The sequence below is a fragment of the Aegilops tauschii genome, chromosome 2, assembly GCF_002575655.3.
Source record: "Aegilops tauschii subsp. strangulata cultivar AL8/78 chromosome 2, Aet v6.0, whole genome shotgun sequence".
NCBI classification, from domain to species: domain Eukaryota; kingdom Viridiplantae; phylum Streptophyta; class Magnoliopsida; order Poales; family Poaceae; genus Aegilops; species Aegilops tauschii.
In genome coordinates this window covers 381,629,462-381,638,190 of record NC_053036.3, presented here as the reverse complement: position 1 = coordinate 381,638,190, position 8,729 = coordinate 381,629,462, and positions in this window count along the sequence as shown.

Sequence of the window (8,729 nt, the reverse complement as noted above, 5' to 3'; positions counted from 1 at the left end):
AAATCCAACCTTAATTCCCCCATTCAGATCATGAAATATTGGGGTTAACAGTTTGCGATGTAAGATGGGTTGAGATCTGCTATACGTTAACTTTCTTTTGTTCAAATGTTTTCTTTTGTTTTGAAACCTTAATGTTTTCCGTTGTGGGGTGACAATGTCTGGGTTTATGCTAACAAGCAAGAAAAAAGTTACATGCAATGAGTTCCCAATCTTGAAATATTGAAATATTGAAGCATATCTTGGAACGAAGGAGTTCCCAATCTTCATGGTAGATGATGGGACACTGGATGCTGAAGTTGCTTATTGTCTCGCGTAGAACAATAGCATGTCCTTATTTTTTGCTATGTTTTGCCCATGTTGATTACGATGGCATTGTTTTGAACATTCTATCTGTGTTGATAAAAAAGGAGATGATTTGGTATGCCCTCCTTGCAGAGGATCGAGCCTGGTCGGTTGGTTCTTGGTTGGGTGTTGTTGAGACGATCCAAGCCACCAGCAATTTGAGCTTGTCTTCATGGTGTGTAATTATATTTAGGTAGACAAAATCCCCTGATGATAGCCCAAAAAGAAGATTCGGCGAGACATGGAGATAAAGTGTTGCGTGCGGCAGGAAAGAGACAAACATATTCAGAAATCCAAACCACCAGGATGACAGTTGCGAGATGGCGATTGGATGGTGCTGACACATCTTGCTAGCGAGGAGGTTGTTTGCCGAAATTGGACTTTGGATTGTTATAAAATTTCAGTTTAGACCAATTCTTGTTAAACATAACATGTTATTGTGACAACTATTATGAAAAAAATTGATTTAGATAATCAAAATGATGAAGAAATTCCTAAACTTACGTGCGCTGCACGTGCACCCTTTCCAATTTGAAGGGCTGCTTATCGGTTTTAAATCTTCAAGTTTGCACGGTCACTAATATGACCATGCTATTTTAGAGTGATAACCTTCATTTCAGGCTGTAATGAAACTTGAAATGCCAGTTGACTAACAATAATAAACACCAAGAATACTGGTTGATGTTAATGGGAATTATGATTAGCGATGATTCATTTTATGCTCTGGTGGAACGGGTCAAGCCGGTTTGCGCGGTGAGTATTGTCCGTTACTTATTTTCATACTAACTACATATATTGTTTGTGCAGGACGGATATGAGTTGAGAAAGCAGTTTTTATTATACTTGCTAAAACATCGTGGGAATGAAGCTAAAGACAACTTTCCGTATATTGTGAAAGAATTTCTTAAGCGTATAACCTAGATATTAATAATTTTATAATAGATGTTTAGTTGGAACTCCATTAACTTTGTTACATGGACATGCCGTTAATTTTTCTTTTTGGCAATTTACATTGCAAAAATGTACTTTAATTATTAAATAATTGTGTCTGTGTTATATTGTCCGTACGTGTGAAATTTAACATGCATTATCTTTATATAACTCTTGCAAACTATTTCAAGAGCCTGTGGCAACGCACGGGCATTGTACTAGTAACACTAGGTTACCTCAATAGGGATATGCATGTCCCCAACAATATGAATATCATATTTCTTTTTGACAGTAGGAAGAGGGGATTCAAAACCTCCAATAGTAATAGTTGAAAATTTTCCAATAGAATTGATACTATGAACTTGAGGTTGTTTCTTCAAAAAGTGTACCGTATGCTCATTACCATTAACATGGAAAGTGACATTACCTTTATTGCAATAAATAACAGCCCCTGCAGTATTCAAAAATGGTCTACCAAGGATGATCGACATACTGTCGTCCTCGGGAATATCAAGAATAACAAAGGCTGTTAAGATAGTAACGTTTGCAACCACAACAGGCACATCCTCACAAATACCGATGGGTATAGCAGTTGATTTATCAACCATTTGCAAAGAGATTTCAATAGGTGTCAACTTATTCAATTCAAGTCTACGATATAAAGAGAAGAGCATAACACTAACACCGACTCCAAGACCACATAAAGCAGTTTTAACATAGTTTCTTTTAATGGAACATGGTATAGTTGGTATTCCTGGATCGCCAAGTTTCCTTGGTATTCCACCCTTAAAAGTATAATTAGCAAGCATGGTGGAAATTTCAGCTTCCGGTATCTTTCTTTTATTAGTAACAATTTCTTTCATATACTTAGCATAAGGAGGCATTTTCAGCATATCAGTCAAATGCATATGCAAAAAGATAGGTCTAATCATTTCAGCATAGCGCTCAAAATCCTCATCATCCTTTTTCTTGGATGGTTTAGGAGGAAAGGGCATTGGTTTCTAAACCCATGTTTCTCTTTCTCTACCATGTTTCCTAGCAATGAAGTCTCCCTTATCATAACGTTGATTCTTTGATTGTGGGTTATGAAGATCAACAGCAGGTTCTATGTCTACACCATTATCATTACTAGGTTGAGAATCAACATGAATATTATTATTAACATTATCACTAGGTTCATGTTCATTACCAGATTGTGTCTCGACATCAGAAATAGAAATATCAGAAGGATTCTCAGGTGTGTCTGTAATAGGTTCACTAGAAGCATGCAAAGTCCTATCAGTTTTCCTCTTCTTTTTATTACTAGGACTAGATTCTTCAGTATTAATTCTCTAAGAATCCTGCTCAACTCTCTTAGGACGGCCCTCAGGATTCAAAGGTTCCTGGGTCATTTACCACCTCTATTCATAACCCTAACATCATTATCATTATTCTTACTATCCAACTCATTAAGAAAATCATCTTGTGCCTTAAGTACTTGTTCTACTTGAGTTGTAACCATGGAAGCATGTTTACTAATAAGCTTAAGACCATTAACAGTTCTACTTATATAATCACCCAAGTGGTCAAGCATGTAAGCATTACGTTTCAACTGTCTACTAACATAGGCATTGAAGTTTTCTTGTTTAACAATAAAATTATCAAACTCATCCAAGCATTGACTAGCAGACTTATTATGAGGAATATCACCTTCATCAAATCTATAGAGAGTTTACCTCTACTACCCGTGTCGGGTTATCAAGACCATGTATTTCTTCAATTGGCGGTAAATTCTTAACATCTTCAGCTTTAATACCTTTTTCTTTCATAGATTTCTTTGCCTCTTGCATATCTTCAGGACTGAGAAATAGAATACCCCATTTCTTCAGAGTTGGCTTAGGAGTTGGTTCAGGAAGTGTCCAATCATTATCATTACTCAATATATTATTCAATAGCAATTCAGCTTGCTCAACAGTTCTTTCCCTAAAAACACAACCAGCACAACTATCGAGGTGGTCTCTGGAAGCATCGGTTAGTCCATTATAAAAGATATCAAGTATTTCATTTTTCTTGAGAGGATGATCTGGCAAGGCATTAAGTAATTGGAGAAGACTCCCCCAAGCTTGTGGGAGACACTCTTCTTCAATTTGCATAAAGTTAAATATTTCCTTTAAGGCAGCTTGTTTCTTATGAACAGGGAAATACTTTCCAGAGAAGTAGTAAATCATATCCTGGGGACTACGCACATGATACGTCTCCAACGTATCTATAATTTTTGATTGTTCCATGCTACTATATTATCTGTTTTGGATGTTTAATGGGCTTTAATACGCTCTTTTATATTATTTTTGGGGCTAACCTATTAACCGAAGGCCCAGTGCCAGTTTCTGTTTTTTTGCCTATTTCAGTGTTTCACAGAAAAGGAATACCAAACGGAATCCAAATGGAATGAAACCTTCGTGATGATCTTTCTTGGAACAAACGCAATCCAGAAGACTTGGAGTTGAAGTTTGGAACTCCGTGAGGCGGCCACGAGGCAGGAGGGCGCGCCCCCACCCTCGTGGACCCCACGAAGCTCCACCAACGTACTTCTTTCGCCTATATATACTCTTATACCCTAAAAACATCAGGGGGCCACGAAACCACTTTTACACCGCCGCAACCTTCTGTACCCATGAGATCCCATCTTGGGGCCTTTTCCAGCGATCTGCCGGAGGGGGAATCGATCACGCAGGGCTTCTACATCAACACCATAGCCTCTCCGATGATGTGTGAGTACTTTAACATAGACCTTCGGGTCCATAGTTATTAGCTAGATGGCTTCTTCTCTCTCTTTGGTTCTCAATACAAAGTTCTCCTCGATGTTCTTGGAGATCTATTCGATGTTATACTCTTTTGCAGTGTGTTTGCCGAGATCCGATGAATTGTGGATTTATGATCAAGATTATCTATGAATAATATTTGGTTCTTCCCTGAATTCTTATATGCATGATTTGATATCTTTGCAAGTCTCTTCGAATTATCGGTTTAGTTTAGCCTACTAGATTGATCTTTCTTGCAATGGGAGAAGTGCTTAGCTTTGGGTTCAATCTTGCGGTGTCCTTTCCCAGTGACAGTAGGGGCAGCAAGGCACGTATTGTATTGTTGCCATCGAGGATAAAAAAGATGGGGTTTATATCATATTGCTTGAGTTTATCCCTCTACATCATGTCATCTTGCTTAATGTGTTACTCTGTTCTTATGAACTTAATACTCTAGATGCATGATGGATAGCGGTCGATGTGTGGAGTAATAGTAGTAGATGCAGAATCATTTTGGTCTACTTGACACGGACGTGATTCCTATATTCATGATCATTGCTTAGATATTCTCATAACTATGCGCTTTTCTATCAATTGCTCGGCAGTAATTTGTTCACCCACCGTAATATATGCTATCTTGAGAGAAGCCACTAGTGAAACCTATGGCCCCGGGGTCTCTTTCTTATTATATTGCATCTCTTTTATTTACATCACATCTCGTTTTACTATTTTGCAATCTTTACTTCCCAATCTATACAACAAAAATACCAAAAATATTTATCTTACTATCTTTATTAGATCTCACTTTTGCGAGTGACCATGAAGGGATTGACAACCCCTTTATCGTGTTGGTTGCAACGTTCTTGATTGTTTGTGCAGGTACTAGGTGACTTGCGTGTTATCTCCTACTGGATTGATACCTTGGTTCTCAAAAACTGAGGGAAATACTTACGCTACTTTGCTGCATCACCCTTTCCTCTTCAAGGGAAAACCAACGCATGCTCAAGAGGTAGCAAGAAGGATTTCTGGTGCCGTTGCCGGGGAGATCTACGCTCAAGTCAAGACATACCAAGTACCCATCATAAACTCTTCTCCCTCGCATTACATTATTTGCCATTCGCCTCTCGTTTTCCTCCCCCCCACTTCTAAAACGATTTTCAAAAACCTTTTCCTTTTCATCGCCTCTTTTCTATTCGCCTCTTTCCGCTTGCCTCTTGTGTGCTTGTTTGTTGGATTGATTGTTTCTCATGATGGCTCAAGATAATACTAAATTGTGTGACTTTTCCAATACCAACAACAATAATTTTATTAGCACTCTGATTGCTCCGATTACCGATGTTGAATCTTGTGAAATTAATGCCGCTTTGTTGAATCTTGTCACGAAAGATCAATTTTCTGGCCTTCCTAGTGAACATGCTGCAACCCATCTAAACAACTTTGTTGATTTTTGTGATATGCAAAAGAAGAAAGATGTGGATAATGATATTTTTAAATTAAAGCTATTTCCATTTTATCTTAGAGATCGTGCTAAAACTTGGTTCTCTTCTTTGCCTAAAAATAGTATTCATTCATGGAATAAGTGCAAAGATGCTTTTATCTCTAAGTATTTTCCTCCCGCTAAGATCATCTCTCTTAGAAACGATATTATGAATTTTAAGCAACTTGATCATGAGCATGTTGCACAAGCTTGGGAGAGAATGAAATTAATGATACGTAATTGCCCTACACATGGTTTGAATTTATGGATGATTATACAAAAAATTTAAGCCGGATTGAATTTTGCTTCTAGAAATCTTTTAGATTCGGCCACGGGAGGCACTTTTATGGAAATCACTTTAGGAGAAGCTACTAAACTCCTAGATAATATTATGGTTAATTATTCTCAATGGCACACCGAAATATCCACTAGTAAAAAAGTTCATGCGATTGAAGAGATTAATGTTTTGAGTGGAAAGATGGATGAACTTATGAAATTGTTTGCTAATAAGAGTGTTTCTTATGATCCTAATGATATTCCTTTGTACACTTTGATTGAGAATAATAATTAATCTATGGATGTGAATTTTGTTGGTACGAACAATTTTGGTAACAACGCGTATAGAGGAAACTTTAACTCTAGGCCGTTTCCTAATAATTACTCTAATAATTATGGTAATTCCTACAACAAATCTTATGGAAATTTTAATAAGATGCCCTCTTATTTTGAGACTAGTGTTAAAGAATTTATGAGTTCGCAAAAGAATTTCAATGCTTTGGTTGAAGAAAAATTGCTTAAGATTGATGAGTTGGCTAGGAACGTGGATAGAATTTCTCTTGATGTTGATTCCTTGAAACTTAGATCTATTCCACCTAAGCATGATATAAATGAGTCTCTCAAAGCCATAAGAATTTCCATTGATGAGTGCAAAGAAAGAACTGCTAGGATGCGTGCTAATAAAGATTGCTTTGTGAAAGCCTGGTCTTCTAGTTTTCATGATAATAAAGATGAAGATCTAAAAGTAATTGATGTGACTCCTATTAAATCTTTTTTTTCCAATATGAATCTTGATAAAGAAGGGACTGGAGATGAGTCAACTTTAGTTAAAAGGCCTCCCAATGATTCGGAGTTTTTAGATCTTGATGCTAAAATTAATAAAAGTAGGATTGAAGAGGTCAAAACTTTACATAGCAATGAACCCACTAATTTTGATTTCAAGGAATTTAATTACGATAATTGCTCTTTGATAGATTGTATTTCCTTGTTGCAATCTGTGTTGAATTCTCCTCATGCTTATAATCAGAATAAAGCTTTCACTAAACATATCGTTGATGCTTTAATGCAATCCTATGAAGAAAAGCTTGAGCTAGAAGTTTCTATCCCTAGAAAACTTTATGATGAGTGGGAACCTACTATTAAAATTAAGATTAAATATTATGAATTCTATGCTTTGTGTGATTTGGGTGCTAGTGTTTCCACAATTCCAAAAACTTTGTGTGATGTGTTAGGTTTCCGTGAATTTGATGATTGTTCTTTAAATTTGCATCTTGCGGATTCCACCATTAAGAAACCTATGGGAAGGATTAATGATGTTCTTATTGTTGGAAATAGGAATTGTGTGCCCGTAGATTTCATTGTTCTTGATATAGATTGCAATCCTACATGTCCTATTATTCTTGGTATACCTTTCCTTAGAACGATTGGTGCAATTATTGACATGAAAGAAGGAAATATTAGATTCCAATTTCCGTTAAGGAAAGGCATGGAACAATTTCCTAGAAAGAGAATTAAATTTCCTTATGAATCAATTATGAGAGCCACTTATGGATTGCATACCAAAGATGACAATACTTAGATCTATTCTTGCTTTATGCCTAGCTAGGGGCGTTAAACGATAGCGCTTGTTCGGAGGCAACCCAATTTTATTTTTGTTCTTTGCTTTTTGTTCCTGTTTAATAATAAATAATTCATCTAGCCTCTGTTTAGATGTGGTTTTATTTTTTAATTAGTGTTTGTGCCAAGTAGAACCTTTGGGAAGACATGGGTGAAGTCTTTGCAATCTTGCTGTAAAAAACAGAAACTTTTGCCCTCACGAGATTAGATGCCATTTTTACTGGAGAATTCTTTTAGGTTGATTCTTTTTGCAGATCATTAATAGACAAATTCCTCACGTCCACCAATTTATTTCAGAATTTTTGGAGTTCCATAAGTATTCGTTTGATACAGATTGCTACAGATTGTTCTATTTTGACAGATTCTGTTTTTCGTGTGTTGTTTGCTTATTTTAATGACTCTATGAGTAGTATCGGGGGGTATGAACCATAGAGAAGTGGGAATACAGTAGGTTTAACACCAATACAAATAAATAATGAGTTCATTGCAGTGCCTTAAAGTGGTGGTTTGTTTTCTTATACTAACGGAGCTCATGAGATTTTCTGTTAAGTTTTGTGTTGTGAAGTTTTCAAGTTTTTGGGTAAAGATCTGATGGATTTTGGAATAAGGAGTGGAAAGAGCCTAAGCTCGGGGATGCCCAAGGCACCCCAAGGTAAAATTCAAGGACAACCAAAAGCCTAAGCTTGGGGATGCCCCGGAAGGCATCCCCTCTTTCGTCTTCGTCTATCGGTAACTTTACTTGAGGCTATATTTTTATTCCCCACATGATATGTGTTTTGCTTGGAGCGTCTTGTATGATTTGAGTCTTTGCTTTTTAGTTTACCACAATCATCCTTGCTGTACACACCTTTTGGAGAGGCATGCATGAATCGGAATTTATTAGAATACTCTATGTGCTTCACTTATATCTTTGAGCTAGATAATTTTGCTCTAGTGCTTCACTTATATCTTTTTAGAGCACGGTGGTGGTTTTTATTTTATAGAAATTATTGATCTGTCATGCTTCACTAATATTATTTTGAGAGTCTTTTAGAACAACATGGTAATTTTCTTTGGCTATAAAGTTAGTCCTAATATGATGAGCATCCAAGATGGGTATAATAAAAACTATCATATAAAGTGCATTGAATACTATGAGAAGTTTGATTCCTTATGATTGTTTTGAGATATGAAGATGGTGATATTAGAGCCATGCTAGTTGAGTAGTTGCGTATTTGAGAGATACTTGTGTTAAAGTTTGTGATTCCCGTAGCATGCACGTATGGTGAACCGTTATGTGATGAAGTCGGAGCATGATTTATTTATTG